Source organism: Thermobia domestica, unplaced genomic scaffold (genome assembly GCF_964235325.1).
Source record: "Thermobia domestica unplaced genomic scaffold, izTheDome1.hap1.1 HAP1_SCAFFOLD_1045, whole genome shotgun sequence".
NCBI lineage: Eukaryota > Metazoa > Arthropoda > Insecta > Zygentoma > Lepismatidae > Thermobia > Thermobia domestica.
In genome coordinates, this window is record NW_027656755.1 from 25,287 (window position 1) to 44,092 (window position 18,806).

Consider the following 18,806-nt stretch of genomic DNA (forward strand, 5'->3'; position numbering starts at 1 on the left):
GTGGACCATCAGAGTTGCGGATTCTTGTTAGGTTGCAAAAATCTAATCCTGCTTTTGTGAATGATTCCTTGAGCTCTGGAATAGTAAGGTCGACATCTACGCCTTTGATGACGCATGTATAAGTATGTCTGCTGTTCTTCTTGGTATGTTTGTTTGGCGGTGGTGGTAGGATTCCGTCAGCCTTTTTGATGTCTTCAGGAGTCAAAATTGGTGTTATTCTGGTTTTGGGGCCAAAATCACTCGGTTTGAACTTCTTATGAAATGCGTATTGCGCGCTGAATGAAGTCAAGTTATATAAAGAGCAAAACCGTTAAATCAAGCTATTTCTCATTGGATAAAGTCAGTCGAAAAGGACAGTTCTCATTGGCTTAGACACGTTTTGTGTTTTTCCTCCGTGCTTTCCCTGCATGATCGAAGGAACAAAACCACGAGTCTTGGGCTGCTTGGGCTTGTATTTCTCGTGTGTGGTGAGCGAAGCAGTAACATATCGAAATGACAGGACGTGGAAAAGGAGGCAAGGGTCTTGGCAAAGGAGGTGCCAAGCGCCACCGTAAAGTTCTTCGTGACAACATCCAGGGTATCACCAAACCCGCTATTAGGCGTCTTGCTCGCCGTGGTGGTGTGAAGCGTATCTCTGGTCTCATTTATGAAGAGACCCGAGGAGTATTGAAAGTATTCCTGGAGAACGTAATCAGAGATGCTGTTACATACACAGAACACGCCAAGAGGAAGACAGTGACAGCTATGGATGTTGTGTATGCCTTGAAGAGGCAAGGAAGAACCCTGTACGGTTTCGGAGGTTAAGTTGGGGTTCCTCCTATTTTGGATATAAAATTGGCATAAACGGCTCTTTTCAGAGCCAACAAATTTATATAAAGGGAAAGATTTACTTTGTGCGATTTTCTGTTAGATTATAAGAATTCGTGTAACTACATTAAAGCCTTTTGATGCACACTAAATTACAGACGTAGAGAGATTAATTTGAGAAAATCATACGTTTTTTTTTACATTATGTACGTTCATGTATACGTATTCATATCATGTAGCAGTATTAATGCTGGAGAAGGGGTTCTGGTTGGAAATTGGCGATTTGTTGGAAGTAGCGAGCATGAGAGATGCGAAACGCAAGTCGGAATTTCTGTTCTGACAGTAGGATGTACGTATAGAGGCTTATACAACTTCTATACTGTGCTGTGAGGGGCGAATAATGCGTTAGAAACCTGAATCTTGTCCTTTATCTTGTTTACGTGGTCTTGGGTTCGATTTCTTTCTTTTGCGGTAGTGTCTATTGTGATTTACATGTAAATTAATGACACTTCGTAGCGGGTTACTAAAATAAAGAGTAATACAAATATGAGATGTAGGTTAATGCATTGTATACTTCACATTATTTACTAAAGAAAGGCAGTAGTTACAAGAAACCTAGGCTCGCTCGTTGGGCACAGTAGCAAATGAGTTCTGAGATCAGAGAATAAGAGTAGTTGCGTATTACAAACCATATACATATAACACATATCACACAAATATGAATATCGACCTTGCAAAGAATAAATCGTACTTAAGTGTGCATTTAATGTCATTACTATGTTGCAAAAGAAATTTAGGAAAGTTTTCTGATCCGCTCTGTTCATGATGTCATTGGGGCATAGTAATGAACAATAATAAATGTCGAGAACATATTGAACAGAGTAATTTCAGCCAAGCCAACGCAAGAGAGAAACATGAGTGCTTTAAGAATGTTGGAAATTCCTTTGTCTAGCATGAAGTACATGAGAATATGTGGTATGAGGTTTTCTTCCATTGCTGAGAATCTGGGCTCGACTGTCCTGTCCTCTGGGTAATATGAGCCCGATGTACGCAAATATCAAAAAAATGTAGCTAGCGACAATACAAAAGGTAATGATCTTATAATTAATAATGTAGTGGGAACTAAGCACATCGCTGTTTGGAGTATTCTAAAGTTAGTGTGACTTCCTATGGGCTTCAATTACGATCGACGACTACACATATACTAATTAATCGAATAGCAGCGAGAATTTCGAATGAAACTAAGCAACTATCTCAGACACTTTTGATGAGTCTGTATATCGAAAACAATTCATTTCAATCGTAAATCTCCTCTATAAAGGGGTTTGTGGCCCTCATAAGGGCCGATTTGTATGAGATATAGGTCTTACATTTATGCCTTCTTCTCAGTTTTCTTGGGCAGAAGTACAGCTTGAATGTTGGGCAAAACACCACCCTGAGCGATTGTAACTCCAGACAACAACTTGTTTAATTCCTCGTCGTTACGGATAGCTAACTGCAGATGACGTGGAATAATCCTAGTCTTCTTGTTGTCACGAGCAGCGTTGCCTGCCAACTCAAGAACTTCAGCTGCCAGGTATTCCATGACTGCAGCCAAATACACGGGAGCGCCAGCACCAACTCGTTCGGCATAGTTACCCTTTCGCAAAAGACGATGGATTCTGCCTACTGGGAATTGAAGGCCAGCCCTGCTGGAGCGGGACTTGCTCTTTCCCTTGACTTTTCCACCTTTGCCGCGACCAGACATTGTTCAATATTCTTTCGTAATAAGATGAGAGGAAAAATTGCGGCCTCCCATGAATCAAGTCAGTTTTGTTACTACTTCAAGCGTGCACCCGAGTGCATCAAATGAAAAGCAAGGCAGTTGGCGCGAATTGAAACACGTACTGTAATTTAAATGAAGTCGATAAATCGGCGGACACATCTAATTTTGCTGAACGAGTGAGTCATCATGCCACCAAAAACTAGCGGAAAGGCTGCAAAGAAGGCTGGTAAAGCCCAAAAGAATATCTCCAAGGGAGATAAGAAGAAGAAGAGGAGGAGGAAGGAGAGCTATGCCATTTACATCTACAAAGTTTTGAAGCAAGTGCATCCTGACACTGGCATATCTAGCAAAGCTATGAGTATCATGAACAGCTTTGTTAATGACATCTTCGAGCGTATTGCTGCTGAAGCTTCTCGTTTGGCCCATTACAATAAGCGGTCAACTATCACCAGCCGGGAAATCCAAACAGCTGTGCGCCTTCTTTTGCCTGGTGAACTTGCCAAGCACGCTGTAAGTGAGGGTACGAAGGCTGTTACCAAGTACACAAGCTCTAAGTAAAAATCTTCTTCAAGATTTTTCATTTCAAACGGTCCTTGTCAGGACCAACACATTATTCGAAAGAGTTAAATCACGAAATTTGCTTCATTCTGTTATGTAGAAACACGTTGAAATCCAATTTCTATATGCTGTTAGTAAAAAAGTAAAGCACATAGCGGAGATGTGTCGTGCTTGTATACGAAAGGCATTTACTCGCCGGAGATCTACACTTAGTCATAATAATTTACTTTTAAAAAGTGGTAATACATTCCGTGTTAAGTATAGTAGTAGGTGCACACGGATCGGAAATCAGGTTATTTTAATGTGCCGTGCAAATAAACAGGCTGTTAGTGTAAGAAATAGTGGGTATAACGCTTAGAATATCGATTAATCGCTATGAAATAATGTTGATAAATTATCTCTTGAAAGTACTATAAAATTAATGTTTCTAGTATTTTCGTACTTGAAGGATAATGAAATTTGAAAAAGAGATGCCAACAGCACCTGGTGTTCCCAGGCGGTCACCCATCCAAGTACTGACCAGGCCCGATGCTGCTTGACTTCGGTGATCGGACGAGAACCGGTATATTCAGCATGGTATGGCCGTTGGCGAATGCATATGGCTTCGAGTGAGTTATTGTAGCTACGTAGGTTTGTCGGTGAATACTCAAAAAGACCAGCGCGTGGAAAGCGTTGCTAATTGTTTTAAGTAATGCATGATTACGAAATTATCGTGGTGAACGATGTGAGAATATTCGTCTTTGTGAAAAACAAAATTAGAAAAAGTATACCAACAGCACCTGGTGTTCCCAGGCGGTCACCCATCCAAGTACTGACCAGGCCCGATGCTGCTTGACTTCGGTGATCGGACGAGAACCGGTATATTCAGCATGGTATGGCCGTTGGCAACTACCTTTTCTTCAATGTCCTGTTAAGGAAGTATGTTTTAAGTAAGAATTGACATTATTAACTATAAAGGCAAGCATATTAACGTCGTTAACATTACTTGGAATATACTAATATTCGAATAAATATTTGAATGTTCGAATGATGAGTGATTCGGATGTTCATAGTGCCACTGTGTCCTATCGAGTTTACTATCACGAACCACGTATGAAATTGTATATAAATAAATAAAAATAAATCCTTTATTAAGTATTGATTACAGGAAAAAGGCAAACTTACATTCTTTAATGTACACAATGAAATGTATGAAAGATATTTTTAAGATATGTTTCACTTACCCTTTATAACGCAAGGTAGTTTTCAGTGTAGCATTCTCTTCAGCTGCGAGATAACGTAAGGCAGATGATCATTCAGTCGTGAAGCACTAAAATGTAATATACATTTTAACTATTATCGATAAGAATTATTTACTGCAGGGATGCAAATAAAGTGAGGCAAATTAGTAAATAAAAACCGATACTGTAACTGATAATATAATTAGTTGTATCTGTATTAGTTGTATATACAGTAATCGCACGATTATCCGCGGAGTTGGATGTTGGCATAATCGCGCATAATCAGCAGTATGAGCAGAAAAGGGAAATGAAATGAAATATTTAGATTTACGTCGCATACTTATACCGGTTACGCTAAAGGAGACGGTGATGATGAGTACTGAATGAAGAAAGTGGGAGGAAACGGGAGAAACCCGAGAAAACCCATGAGCACGGTCTTTATGCACGACAAAGTTCACACGGCACGAGCTGGGATTGAATCAGGGACCCCAAGCACCGGAGGCCAAAAAACGGACAAAAAGTCTTTCGTGCAACTTTCGTTTTCGGTAAAAAGTTTACACATAATTTAGAAAGAGTAGTTTTCTGGTCTTTTTATTTCACAAGTTGGTTCATGTCTATATTTTTTACATGCATAAAAAATTTTTCAACTCCCTTGCTTATTTCCTGTTAAAGACCTCTACCTCTGATTGTATTTTTTGCACATATTCTTATTGTTTTCAGACAACATTTCTAAAAGCGTAATTTATCGTCAGCAAGAAAAGAAAAGGAAAGCCTCGGATAGTGGAATGTGTACTGTATATATATATATATATATATATATATATATATATACGTATTAGTATATAGTTTTATTTTATACGTCTCCTATTATTACACAATGTGCAGATATTGTCAAAGCGCAAGTAAATATGTATAACTCCCCGTTCTGCACTTAATAACTTGAAAGAAGTTCGGGGAAGGTAGTGTAACAGAAAGTGCAAACAGAAATGAGGGTTTAAAGGCATTTAATATTATTCCGTAGTAGTATGATTTTTTGTAAAAAAAAAAATATATATATATATATATATATATATATATATATATCTAAACATACATATTCAATGATATAGTAAGAGGTTAGCAGCACTGATAGAACTGCAGAAAGTACAAAACCGTTAATAAGAAAGAGAGAGAGATGGTGGCCGCTTTTGTGCTTTTCATTGGCTAATTCCGAATTGCGCGCGAATACGTACGAGATTTCTTTCTTTTTCCTCTTCGCAGCCCAGATGTTGCCAATTAGAAGTTTTTAGTACTACATTTGTATGAAAATGTTGCCTTTAAGAAATGTGGTTTGCATACAGAGAAAAGAGCAAAATGAATATTTACCTTAGTGGGCATGAAAAAAGACGAAACATTTTGCAAGATGGACACACGAACTTCCTTAATGCAGGCGTTCAGTACATTATTGTAAAGAAAAAAACACTAAAAAGAATTACTTCAATATCCCTAGCAACATTCAACAATTCATAGAGAAAAATCTTTATTTTGAGAACAATGGAAAACTATGTAATTGTAGATAACTACTAAATTTAATGATTAAGGAAAACGTTTAGGCCCGGCCCTTCAGAAAGAAAGTGCACAGAATATTCTCTCATGGAAGCAATTGCAAAATCAACATTTTGTTTGCAGTTATAATTAGAGGATCTATATACAGGGTGTTCGAAAAAGAATGTATCCTCTTGAAAGAAAATATTCTCTGGGCCCCTAATCCTTTATATACCGAAAGGAAGTTTGTATAGCATTTTTTCTTACCTTCGTTAGAAGAATTGAAAGTGACTACTATCGTGACACGGGAGATATTTAATCGATAGTCGAATTACTCACATACTCGAATGAACACGTCTCTTGTAAGGAGAGGAAAGGCTTCTGTGATCCGCTATCGCAGCTGTGTCATATCTGCAGAGAATGTTAGGACACAAACGTGATCTTTGAGAGCCTCGTGAAAAGAAGTCGCATAGTATCATGTGTGGAGACATCGGGGCCATCTGAAGAACGCTTCATCATTAGGACCAAGGGCGAGTTACGAAACACTCTGGGATATATTTATTAACATAACTTCTCGTCATTCTGCAAGTGTGGTGGAGCTCCATCCTATTGGAAAAGGAAACCTCGGGAGCCCTCTTCATGTGTAGGTATCGTTCACATCTGAAGCATGTGAAGATAGATTACTGTACTATCGTGTACCTAAAATCATTTTCTACGAATACGAACATGTCTACACTGAAGGCAGTGCAGCTCTTTTTCTCTTTTTTTTGGTCATGTATTGTAACGCGGGGCAATGCACACAATAACATGTAATGTTGTGTATCATCATAAAGGGCCAGGGCGATGATTGGATCTTGATGGACGTGGAGAACTGATAGGTGATGTGAGTGGTATTGTGATCTATGGTTGTATGTTTACTGATGAATGCATAAGGAGAGGTGAAGGGGTTGCCTTTTTTTTTATGTCGATCGGGAGGGAAGCGATTGGGAAACTTTTGACTTTGTTTTTCAACCGAATATATTGATTGAATAGGTCGCCGACAATTTTACGGGGCGTCACGTCGTTGCCTTTTTCATGTCGATCGCGAGCGAAGCGAGCGTTTTTTTTTTTTTTTTTTTTTTTTTTTTTTTTTTTTTTACCGACAATATGTATTGAATCGGTTGCCAACACCTTTAGGGGCGCGTCACGTCCTTCTTTCTGTGCTGATCGCGAGCGAAGCGAGCGCGAAATTTTTGACTTTTTTTTTTTTTTTTTTTTTTTTTTTACCCACAATATTTATTCAATCGGTCGCCAACACTTTTAGGGGTGCGTCACGTCCTCTTTTCTCTGCTGATCGCGAGCGAAGCGAGCGCGAAATTTTGACCTTTTTTTCTCTTTTTAATTCTTTTTTTTCTTTAAGAAAAAATATTGATTTCATAGGTCGCGAACATTTTTACGGGATGCAACATCGTTTATTTGTTTTTCCAACCGTCTTTCTGTCTTGAGCCCCCGCCAAGTTAACTTTATGGTGGACAAAAACTATGTGCGGTGGGTTACCGCGGGGTTCTCCCGTTTCCTCCCACTTTCTTCATTCCACCACCATTTCAATCATTTCTCATAATCAGCGCCTCTTTTAGCCTAAGCGGCATAACGTGGGACGTAAAACAAAGATTTCCTTTAGTTGCTTTCTGTCTTGATTACGAGCGCGAAATTTTTTACTTTTTTTTTCTTTCTTTTGATATTATTCATTTAATAGGACGGCAACACCTTTACGGGCCGCCGCGTCGTCGTTTACACTTCTTCAGCCCATATTCTTTCTGCTTGTTCGTTTTCCGGCATCTTGTTATCACCGCCCGCGGCAATGCCTATGTCTTTCATCGCTTTTTGAAGCAAATCTTTAATAAATATGCACTCTCACATTTGTACTAATATGCATACCACAGTGGATAGACTGTAACTAGGAAAGCAGAAGCCTGCATATCATATTATTTAACAGTTGAAAGTGAACTGTCATTTTAAGTTTGATTTTGATCAGATGAGTGCAGTTCAACTCGTCGACAATTGTGAAGATTCTCGAGGTTAGGGACCATCCATTTTGTGCTTTGTAATGAAAATGGCTGCAGCCAAACTTCTCTGATCTGAATGAAACTTGGCATGATGATACATCTTGACCTGCTCTACAAGTTTATTTAGTATTTTCCGTTGCGCAGGCTTTTGCTTCTCCAGGTTCTCCCATGGAACTGAGAAACGTATTCAGTCGAACTTCTGCGGTAAGTCAGTATATCATCCTGAGAAGTTTGATCGAGATAGCAGAGGTTCGACTATTCGTTTTTCAATTCCATGTGATATTACAACACGGTGAACTAAATTTATATAGAAACACTTTGATTTTGTTTTGTTTTTTGCTAGCATTAAACTGAGAAAATGTTATTCAATAGACAGAGAACACCACTCAAAGAAAAGTACATCATAAGAATATATATATGGTTGCTGTGGTTCTCGGTTTAATTTGCTAGTTAAGAAACTTGCTCTAAATAAGTACATCTTACAGGTGAAAAACTAAGCCAGGCGATAGAATTAAATATAAAGTTATACACTTTTATTTTACGTTTACTAGTGTTGGGTTACTACTGTAAAATAAGTCAGTATATATGAAAGATAACTGTATTAGGTACTATTTTCCACCGGCGGTGTATTCTTGCATAGTGTACTTAATGTTTACAAGCGGGGCGCTACTAGTATGGATGCATGACAAGTGCTATTGAAACTCGAAAACTAACTGGTTTCCACTACCCTTGCTTATACGTATACCCGCGTCGCCTTCGCTCCTGTTCACTTTGGACGCACATTCTTGCTATCGCTCAGGCCCCCAGCTTTCTCCTGTTTTGGCTCCCTTAAATAGTATTCGTGTTTTATTGGCCACCTGGCAAAGCACTTGTAATGATTTTACACCAGTAACTCTAAAATACATGTGTATTACTTTATTTAATTCTGTCGTCTGCAGAATTTTTTTTTTTTTCGTACAAATATGCCTTTTCATGCAGAACACTGAATTTTGCCTGTAAATTTTTGAGAATATGCTGTGACGAAACTTGAGCACCGTTCTTCTTTTCTTTCTTATCACGAGTCTTCTTTAGCCTAATGAGCACAATCATCACACGATAACGACTATTCTTTTCATTTAACTTGTAAACAAGTTGAACTAATAATAATAATTGATGTACAAAGGAGAAGTGTCCTACATATTTGAGGTAAAAAATAAAATAAATATACTTCTACTTCATCCGTGTTTACAAAGTTAAATGTTATCGATTTACAAAAAATGGTCACCTATCCACACACTGACCAGGCTCGACACTGCTTGACCATACATATTAAAACATCGGTCCCACTGAATACACAAGTAGTAAGCACATTCACATAAAAATAATTAGGATTACAGTATATAAAATGCGTTAATTAAAATAGCAAATGCCTTACCTTATCACAGGCGATCCAAAGCCACTGCACATCATCTGCTACGCACACTATATTCCTCCAATATTTCACTCACTTCCTATATCACGCAACAGAAAATATTAATAAAATTCACTTAGCAACATTTTCATTTTTAATCAACAATACGTATAACAATTAAGAATAAAATTAATTGTGAGCACATTGTTATAATTAGAATACTGTTTTTATTCGTTTACAAATATGGGATTAATATAGAGCTGGCAGCAACAATATATACAACTCATCCTGTATGTATCGTAAATCCTAACTTGAGAAGACATCTCTGACGCAAACAATGAGACAAGAAATCAAATACTATATCCGACACATTTGGGGTTTATTGAACTTCAATGTTGGAAGATACCACCTTGTCGGTAGTACAAATGTAATATCCTTACAACACGCGGAACTTTTGCCAGGCATATCTAGGAATTTGGGAAGATTAATTGATATCCTTAATGTGCAATGTATGATTATGACGCATTGTTATGTACACGCAGACGGAACCAGGACAATCTATAGATGACATTTGCACTGTGTTTGGACAATTTGTTCGCAGAAAGTAACCGTTTTTGTCTATGAATACTTGAGAACATGGAAGGTATGAGATATACATTTTATGCGCAAATATTATAATACAAATCATTGTTAGTTTGGTGGATGCGTGAAAGAAAGAAAAGGAGTAGATTTTTGCAGACGTCCGGATATAAAGCGAGAACTGAGAATACGCATCTATAACATCTATTTTCTTTGTGTTAATGATATCGATGAACTAAACGGGGAAACTAAAATACAACTGTTTGCAGTATAATTCGAAGTATAGTCAAGTGCAGAGGCGTACTCACGGGGTGTCCACCGGGTGCGGACTCCTCGCAAAAGTTCCTAAGTGAACATACATTTGCAGACTTTCTCATTAAATGTAGTTATTAACAGGGAAAATATTGATGTATCATCAATATAAATCTGATCTTACACTTCATCTGTACTCTGTCTGTATCATGTTTTTGTGAAAAAGTAAGTGGAATATTTATCGTGTTTTCGAATGCAGAATAATAGTATATAGACATAGTGGCTTGTAGTATTGGAACCTTGCCCCCCGAAGCTTGGATCCCTTAGAAGAAAAAAAAATGCATGCGCGCCTGGTGAAATGGTTAACGAATTCAGTTCACTCGATGAATCGACAGATAGTAATACACATTTCGACAGATCGACAGCATTCGACAGATACAGACATATGAAAGTAGCACAAGAATTAGGCGAAAGTCCGTGCGTTTCCTCAATTCACGTAGGAAACAACAGAAAATATCAACTACCATAAAATAATCCGTATATATATTTAATTTATTTGGAATAAAATAAATATAGAAACAACCTGTTCATACATAACTACGGTAAGTGCGTTAATTGCTAACGTAAGAACAAATATGAAACAAGGCACAAAATAAAAAAGAAAAATAAAGTTAAAGGGAATAAATATTTAGGCTTGATTGTCATTCGTATTAAGAAGCTGGGTAATAAAATGTTAAAATCTACAGAAAATTATGAAATTAAATCAGGATTTGAAATGAAAGTCTATACATTGGAAGTAGGCCAGGGAGTTTGCAAGGCAGATGTGTGCGACACGCGTTACTTTATAGATTCCCTTCATTGAACTATAGTAAGCAGTACGAAGATGGTACTTTGCGTATAATCACAGGAAGGATTGAAGTTAATTACCATGGTAATATAATTATTTATTGATAAGTATTTCCATGTTAAATTATGAAAATTATAAGCACAAGGAGGGTGAAAAAGTAGTGTGACCGACTTAGCAATGACTGAAACATAAAATAGAAAAGCGAATAAAAACAAATGCCTTTTGAGTTATGTGGAATAAAGTTTCTTCTAGCCAGTAAGGAAGAATAGGATCTGGTGCATTCATTGAATACCTGAAAAAAATCGTTTATCAAAATAGAAGGAAACACACTTATCGTTGTGGCAACTACGAACTTCTGTTTACCTCAGCCCGCCTCAGCAAGTGCTTTCTATCCGGTCCGCGCTCCGTAACCAAACTCAACGCTGCCTGCTAGCGAAAATTTCATTCTTCAGTATCGTTGAGTTTATTGCAGAAAGCAATGGCAGATACGGCATCAGCACCTGCAGCCCCGGCACAGGCTTCTCCTAAGAAGTCTGCAAAGCCTAAGAAACCAAAAACAACACCTTCTCATCCAAGAACATCAGAAATGGTGAACAACGCCATCAAGAATTTGAAGGAAAGGGGAGGAAGTTCACTGCAAGCTATTAAGAAATACATCTCTCAGAACTACAAAGTGGATGCCGAGAAGCTTGCTCCATTTATCAAGAAATACTTGAGAAGTGCAGTTGCTTCTGGGTCTTTGGTTCAGACCAAGGGAAAAGGTGCATCTGGATCGTTTAAGCTTAGTGCTTCATCGCTGAAGGAGAAGCCTGAAGGTGGATCTTCAACCAAGGCGAAACGATCAGCATCAAAGGAGAAGAAGCCTGCGAAAAAGCCAGCAGCTAAACGTCCCAAGAAGACTGGTGAAAAGAAAAAGGCTGCTGCTCCCAAACCTAAGAAATCACCATCTAAAGTGAAGAAGGCAAAAACTCCCAAGAAGCCAAAGGCCCCGAAGCCAAAGAAGGCTACAGCAAAACCGAAAAGTGCTAAGAAGGCTGCACCAAAGAAGAAGTAAATGTGTCAGTAAATCATCTGACATTTTAAAACGGCTCTTTTTAGAGCCATCAAATACTTTGAGAAGAGTAAAATTGTGCTTTTCCTATCATTATCACATGTTCATTCATAGCAATGTATAGTATACACGCAAGGGACTTTGAGTTTTCTTTTTAACCGAAGCACTTCTTGATGTAAGTGCTTTATAACAGAGGGGAATTGAGGGTGGGGAAAGAAAGCTTTCACGGGTGTCAAGAATGGTGTACTCGAAAAAAAATGGGGAACACATTACGTAATGTCAATTTGTGATCACTTACTTTTTCCTTGTTCCTATCTTCAAGTAGCGAAACAGTACAGAAAACGCACTTAATGCATTTGTTAGAAAAACTTTTGCAGGCTGACTGGGTTCGATTCTCGGTGGGAGCTCAAATGTTTCGCATTGCACGTTAATAAGTAGGTCCACGTTTGAAACAGCCTTGCTGCTGAAAGGGACACTAAACTAAAATCAACTCTTTTCAAGGCTGGGGTGAAAGAAATGTTCGAACTTATTACAACTCGTGAAAGTGAAGTAGACTATGTTTCAATTTAACGTCGTACTATTATGATTTTTATGATAAAGGAGACGGGTGATTACGCCTAATGAATGATGGAAATACTGGTGTAATGAGAAAGTGTTAGGAAAAGGGAACACGCTAATAACCACGGATACCGTCTTATAATTCGTAATATTGCTATAAAGAAAAATAGTAACACCAGCAGAAATGTAGGTGTACAATTGAACTGATGTTAAGTACAAACAGACACTTAAAGAAAGTTTAGTTTAACGTTTGCATTCAACAGCAGCGACCTCTGACAAAATAATATTACTTTTGCTACCTTGGAAGAAGTACATATTTCGCCTGCGAGTTCTATCAGATTAATAACGTTGAGAAGGGCAAACAGTGGTTGAATCGAAGTTAAGTTATGCAACATATGGCAAAATCGAACCCTTGACCACATAAAACGAAGATAATCAATCGGTAAACATAGGGGAAAACTAAAGAATATACTTGAAAGATAGGATGATATACGAAACGACAGGAAAACGAAGGTAGATGTATTAACTATGCAACATACGGCGTGAGAATTTAAAAAAAAAAGATAACAAGTATGGACAAGATCCTTGTTAGGATAACAGCATCTCTAAGTAGTGTATTGGTCCTAAAAAGGACCGTTTTTGAACTCAGTGCCAGAACTTCAAACTTAAGCACGTTCCCCACGGATGCGGCGAGCAAGCTGAATGTCCTTAGGCATGATTGTGACTCTCTTTGCGTGAATAGCACACAAGTTGGTGTCTTCGAAAAGCCCTACAAGGTAAGCTTCACTTGCCTCCTGTAAAGCCATGACAGCTGAGCTTTGGAAGCGAAGATCTGTCTTGAAATCTTGTGCAATTTCTCGGACGAGTCGTTGGAAGGGCAGCTTGCGGATGAGCAATTCAGTGCTCTTCTGGTAACGACGAATTTCTCGGAGAGCCACAGTACCAGGCCTGTAACGATGGGGCTTTTTCACTCCACCGGTAGCTGGAGCACTCTTTCTTGCAGCTTTGGTGGCAAGCTGCTTTCGAGGAGCTTTGCCTCCAGTAGATTTCCTAGCTGTCTGCTTGGTACGTGCCATTGCAACTGTCACGACTTGTTTCAAATAATTGCGCGCTGAATGAAGTCAAGTTATATAAAGAGCAAAACCGTTAAATCAAGCTATTTCTCATTGGATAAAGTCAGTCGAAAAGGACAGTTCTCATTGGCTTAGACACGTTTTGTGTTTTTCCTCCGTGCTTTCCCTGCATGATCGAAGGAACAAAACCACGAGTCTTGGGCTGCTTGGGCTTGTATTTCTCGTGTGTGGTGAGCGAAGCAGTAACATATCGAAATGACAGGACGTGGAAAAGGAGGCAAGGGTCTTGGCAAAGGAGGTGCCAAGCGCCACCGTAAAGTTCTTCGTGACAACATCCAGGGTATCACCAAACCCGCTATTAGGCGTCTTGCTCGCCGTGGTGGTGTGAAGCGTATCTCTGGTCTCATTTATGAAGAGACCCGAGGAGTATTGAAAGTATTCCTGGAGAACGTAATCAGAGATGCTGTTACATACACAGAACACGCCAAGAGGAAGACAGTGACAGCTATGGATGTTGTGTATGCCTTGAAGAGGCAAGGAAGAACCCTGTACGGTTTCGGAGGTTAAGTTGGGGTTCCTCCTATTTTGGATATAAAATTGGCATAAACGGCTCTTTTCAGAGCCAACAAATTTATATAAAGGGAAAGATTTACTTTGTGCGATTTTCTGTTAGATTATAAGAATTCGTGTAACTACATTAAAGCCTTTTGATGCACACTAAATTACAGACGTAGAGAGATTAATTTGAGAAAATCATACGTTTTTTTTTACATTATGTACGTTCATGTATACGTATTCATATCATGTAGCAGTATTAATGCTGGAGAAGGGGTTCTGGTTGGAAATTGGCGATTTGTTGGAAGTAGCGAGCATGAGAGATGCGAAACGCAAGTCGGAATTTCTGTTCTGACAGTAGGATGTACGTATAGAGGCTTATACAACTTCTATACTGTGCTGTGAGGGGCGAATAATGCGTTAGAAACCTGAATCTTGTCCTTTATCTTGTTTACGTGGTCTTGGGTTCGATTTCTTTCTTTTGCGGTAGTGTCTATTGTGATTTACATGTAAATTAATGACACTTCGTAGCGGGTTACTAAAATAAAGAGTAATACAAATATGAGATGTAGGTTAATGCATTGTATACTTCACATTATTTACTAAAGAAAGGCAGTAGTTACAAGAAACCTAGGCTCGCTCGTTGGGCACAGTAGCAAATGAGTTCTGAGATCAGAGAATAAGAGTAGTTGCGTATTACAAACCATATACATATAACACATATCACACAAATATGAATATCGACCTTGCAAAGAATAAATCGTACTTAAGTGTGCATTTAATGTCATTACTATGTTGCAAAAGAAATTTAGGAAAGTTTTCTGATCCGCTCTGTTCATGATGTCATTGGGGCATAGTAATGAACAATAATAAATGTCGAGAACATATTGAACAGAGTAATTTCAGCCAAGCCAACGCAAGAGAGAAACATGAGTGCTTTAAGAATGTTGGAAATTCCTTTGTCTAGCATGAAGTACATGAGAATATGTGGTATGAGGTTTTCTTCCATTGCTGAGAATCTGGGCTCGACTGTCCTGTCCTCTGGGTAATATGAGCCCGATGTACGCAAATATCAAAAAAATGTAGCTAGCGACAATACAAAAGGTAATGATCTTATAATTAATAATGTAGTGGGAACTAAGCACATCGCTGTTTGGAGTATTCTAAAGTTAGTGTGACTTCCTATGGGCTTCAATTACGATCGACGACTACACATATACTAATTAATCGAATAGCAGCGAGAATTTCGAATGAAACTAAGCAACTATCTCAGACACTTTTGATGAGTCTGTATATCGAAAACAATTCATTTCAATCGTAAATCTCCTCTATAAAGGGGTTTGTGGCCCTCATAAGGGCCGATTTGTATGAGATATAGGTCTTACATTTATGCCTTCTTCTCAGTTTTCTTGGGCAGAAGTACAGCTTGAATGTTGGGCAAAACACCACCCTGAGCGATTGTAACTCCAGACAACAACTTGTTTAATTCCTCGTCGTTACGGATAGCTAACTGCAGATGACGTGGAATAATCCTAGTCTTCTTGTTGTCACGAGCAGCGTTGCCTGCCAACTCAAGAACTTCAGCTGCCAGGTATTCCATGACTGCAGCCAAATACACGGGAGCGCCAGCACCAACTCGTTCGGCATAGTTACCCTTTCGCAAAAGACGATGGATTCTGCCTACTGGGAATTGAAGGCCAGCCCTGCTGGAGCGGGACTTGCTCTTTCCCTTGACTTTTCCACCTTTGCCGCGACCAGACATTGTTCAATATTCTTTCGTAATAAGATGAGAGGAAAAATTGCGGCCTCCCATGAATCAAGTCAGTTTTGTTACTACTTCAAGCGTGCACCCGAGTGCATCAAATGAAAAGCAAGGCAGTTGGCGCGAATTGAAACACGTACTGTAATTTAAATGAAGTCGATAAATCTTCCTTCTATCTACACAACTATAGATCCGCGGAAAATGTCTCCGTATAAGATAGAAGCCGCGACATACATCCCCAACCGACAGATGCTATAGATTATTAACTGCATGTGAGGAGAGGCATGTAGACAGATGGTTGATGCCTTACTCTCTGTCAGGGCGCGGGCTATCCTGAGGGGCGTCCTTATTTTTAATTTTTCTGTTTCTGTTTCTGCGGACACATCTAATTTTGCTGAACGAGTGAGTCATCATGCCACCAAAAACTAGCGGAAAGGCTGCAAAGAAGGCTGGTAAAGCCCAAAAGAATATCTCCAAGGGAGATAAGAAGAAGAAGAGGAGGAGGAAGGAGAGCTATGCCATTTACATCTACAAAGTTTTGAAGCAAGTGCATCCTGACACTGGCATATCTAGCAAAGCTATGAGTATCATGAACAGCTTTGTTAATGACATCTTCGAGCGTATTGCTGCTGAAGCTTCTCGTTTGGCCCATTACAATAAGCGGTCAACTATCACCAGCCGGGAAATCCAAACAGCTGTGCGCCTTCTTTTGCCTGGTGAACTTGCCAAGCACGCTGTAAGTGAGGGTACGAAGGCTGTTACCAAGTACACAAGCTCTAAGTAAAAATCTTCTTCAAGATTTTTCATTTCAAACGGTCCTTGTCAGGACCAACACATTATTCGAAAGAGTTAAATCACGAAATTTGCTTCATTCTGTTATGTAGAAACACCTTGAAATCCAATTTCTATATGCTGTTAGTAAAAAAGTAAAGCACATAGCGGAGATGTGTCGTGCTTGTATACGAAAGGCATTTACTCGCCGGAGATCTACACTTAGTCATAATAATTTACTTTTAAAAAGTGGTAATACATTCCGTGTTAAGTATAGTAGTAGGTGCACACGGATCGGAAATCAGGTTATTTTAATGTGCCGTGCAAATAAACAGGCTGTTAGTGTAAGAAATAGTGGGTATAACGCTTAGAATATCGATTAATCGCTATGAAATAATGTTGATAAATTATCTCTTGAAAGTACTATAAAATTAATGTTTCTAGTATTTTCGTACTTGAAGGATAATGAAATTTGAAAAAGAGATGCCAACAGCACCTGGTGTTCCCAGGCGGTCACCCATCCAAGTACTGACCAGGCCCGATGCTGCTTGACTTCGGTGATCGGACGAGAACCGGTATATTCAGCATGGTATGGCCGTTGGCGAATGCATATGGCTTCGAGTGAGTTATTGTAGCTACGTAGGTTTGTCGGTGAATACTCAAAAAGACCAGCGCGTGGAAAGCGTTGCTAATTGTTTTAAGTAATGCATGATTACGAAATTATCGTGGTGAACGATGTGAGAATATTCGTCTTTGTGAAAAACAAAATTAGAAAAAGTATACCAACAGCACCTGGTGTTCCCAGGCGGTCACCCATCCAAGTACTGACCAGGCCCGATGCTGCTTGACTTCGGTGATCGGACGAGAACCGGTATATTCAGCATGGTATGGCCGTTGGCAACTACCTTTTCTTCAATGTCCTGTTAAGGAAGTATGTTTTAAGTAAGAATTGACATTATTAACTATAAAGGCAAGCATATTAACGTCGTTAACATTACTTGGAATATACTAATATTCGAATAAATATTTGAATGTTCGAATGATGAGTGATTCGGATGTTCATAGTGCCACTGTGTCCTATCGAGTTTACTATCACGAACCACGTATGAAATTGTATATAAATAAATAAAAATAAATCCTTTATTAAGTATTGATTACAGGAAAAAGGCAAACTTACATTCTTTAATGTACACAATGAAATGTATGAAAGATATTTTTAAGATATGTTTCACTTACCCTTTATAACGCAAGGTAGTTTTCAGTGTAGCATTCTCTTCAGCTGCGAGATAACGTAAGGCAGATGATCATTCAGTCGTGAAGCACTAAAATGTAATATACATTTTAACTATTATCGATAAGAATTATTTACTGCAGGGATGCAAATAAAGTGAGGCAAATTAGTAAATAAAAACCGATACTGTAACTGATAATATAATTAGTTGTATCTGTATTAGTTGTATATACAGTAATCGCACGATTATCCGCGGAGTTGGATGTTGGCATAATCGCGCATAATCAGCAGTATGAGCAGAAAAGGGAAATGAAATGAAATATTTAGATTTACGTCGCATACTTATACCGGTTACGCTAAAGGAGACGGTGATGATGAGTACTGAATGAAGAAAGTGGGAGGAAACGGGAGAAACCCGAGAAAACCCATGAGCACGGTCTTTATGCACGACAAAGTTCACACGGCACGAGCTGGGATTGAATCAGGGACCCCAAGCACCGGAGGCCAAAAAACGGACAAAAAGTCTTTCGTGCAACTTTCGTTTTCGGTAAAAAGTTTACACATAATTTAGAAAGAGTAGTTTTCTGGTCTTTTTATTTCACAAGTTGGTTCATGTCTATATTTTTTACATGCATAAAAAATTTTTCAACTCCCTTGCTTATTTCCTGTTAAAGACCTCTACCTCTGATTGTATTTTTTGCACATATTCTTATTGTTTTCAGACAACATTTCTAAAAGCGTAATTTATCGTCAGCAAGAAAAGAAAAGGAAAGCCTCGGATAGTGGAATGTGTACTGTATATATATATATATATATAT

The 18,806-nt window shown here is 38.7% G+C and overlaps 4 non-coding genes across 4 annotated transcripts; all 4 read right to left on the minus strand.

The window, feature by feature from the left end:
- Nucleotides 1-3,601: 3,601 nt before the first annotated feature.
- LOC145677569 (5S ribosomal RNA) lies at nucleotides 3,602-3,720 on the minus strand. Its single transcript, XR_014129877.1, has one exon. It is a non-coding gene; the product is annotated as a 5S ribosomal RNA (ribosomal RNA).
- A 177-nt stretch (nucleotides 3,721-3,897) lies between these two features.
- Nucleotides 3,898-4,016, minus strand: LOC145677566 (5S ribosomal RNA). The gene has a single exon (XR_014129874.1). It is a non-coding gene; the product is annotated as a 5S ribosomal RNA (ribosomal RNA).
- Nucleotides 4,017-17,241: 13,225 nt separating this feature from the next.
- LOC145677570 (5S ribosomal RNA) lies at nucleotides 17,242-17,360 on the minus strand. Its single transcript, XR_014129878.1, has one exon. It is a non-coding gene; the product is annotated as a 5S ribosomal RNA (ribosomal RNA).
- A 177-nt stretch (nucleotides 17,361-17,537) lies between these two features.
- Nucleotides 17,538-17,656, minus strand: LOC145677567 (5S ribosomal RNA). The gene has a single exon (XR_014129875.1). It is a non-coding gene; the product is annotated as a 5S ribosomal RNA (ribosomal RNA).
- Nucleotides 17,657-18,806: the final 1,150 nt, after the last annotated feature.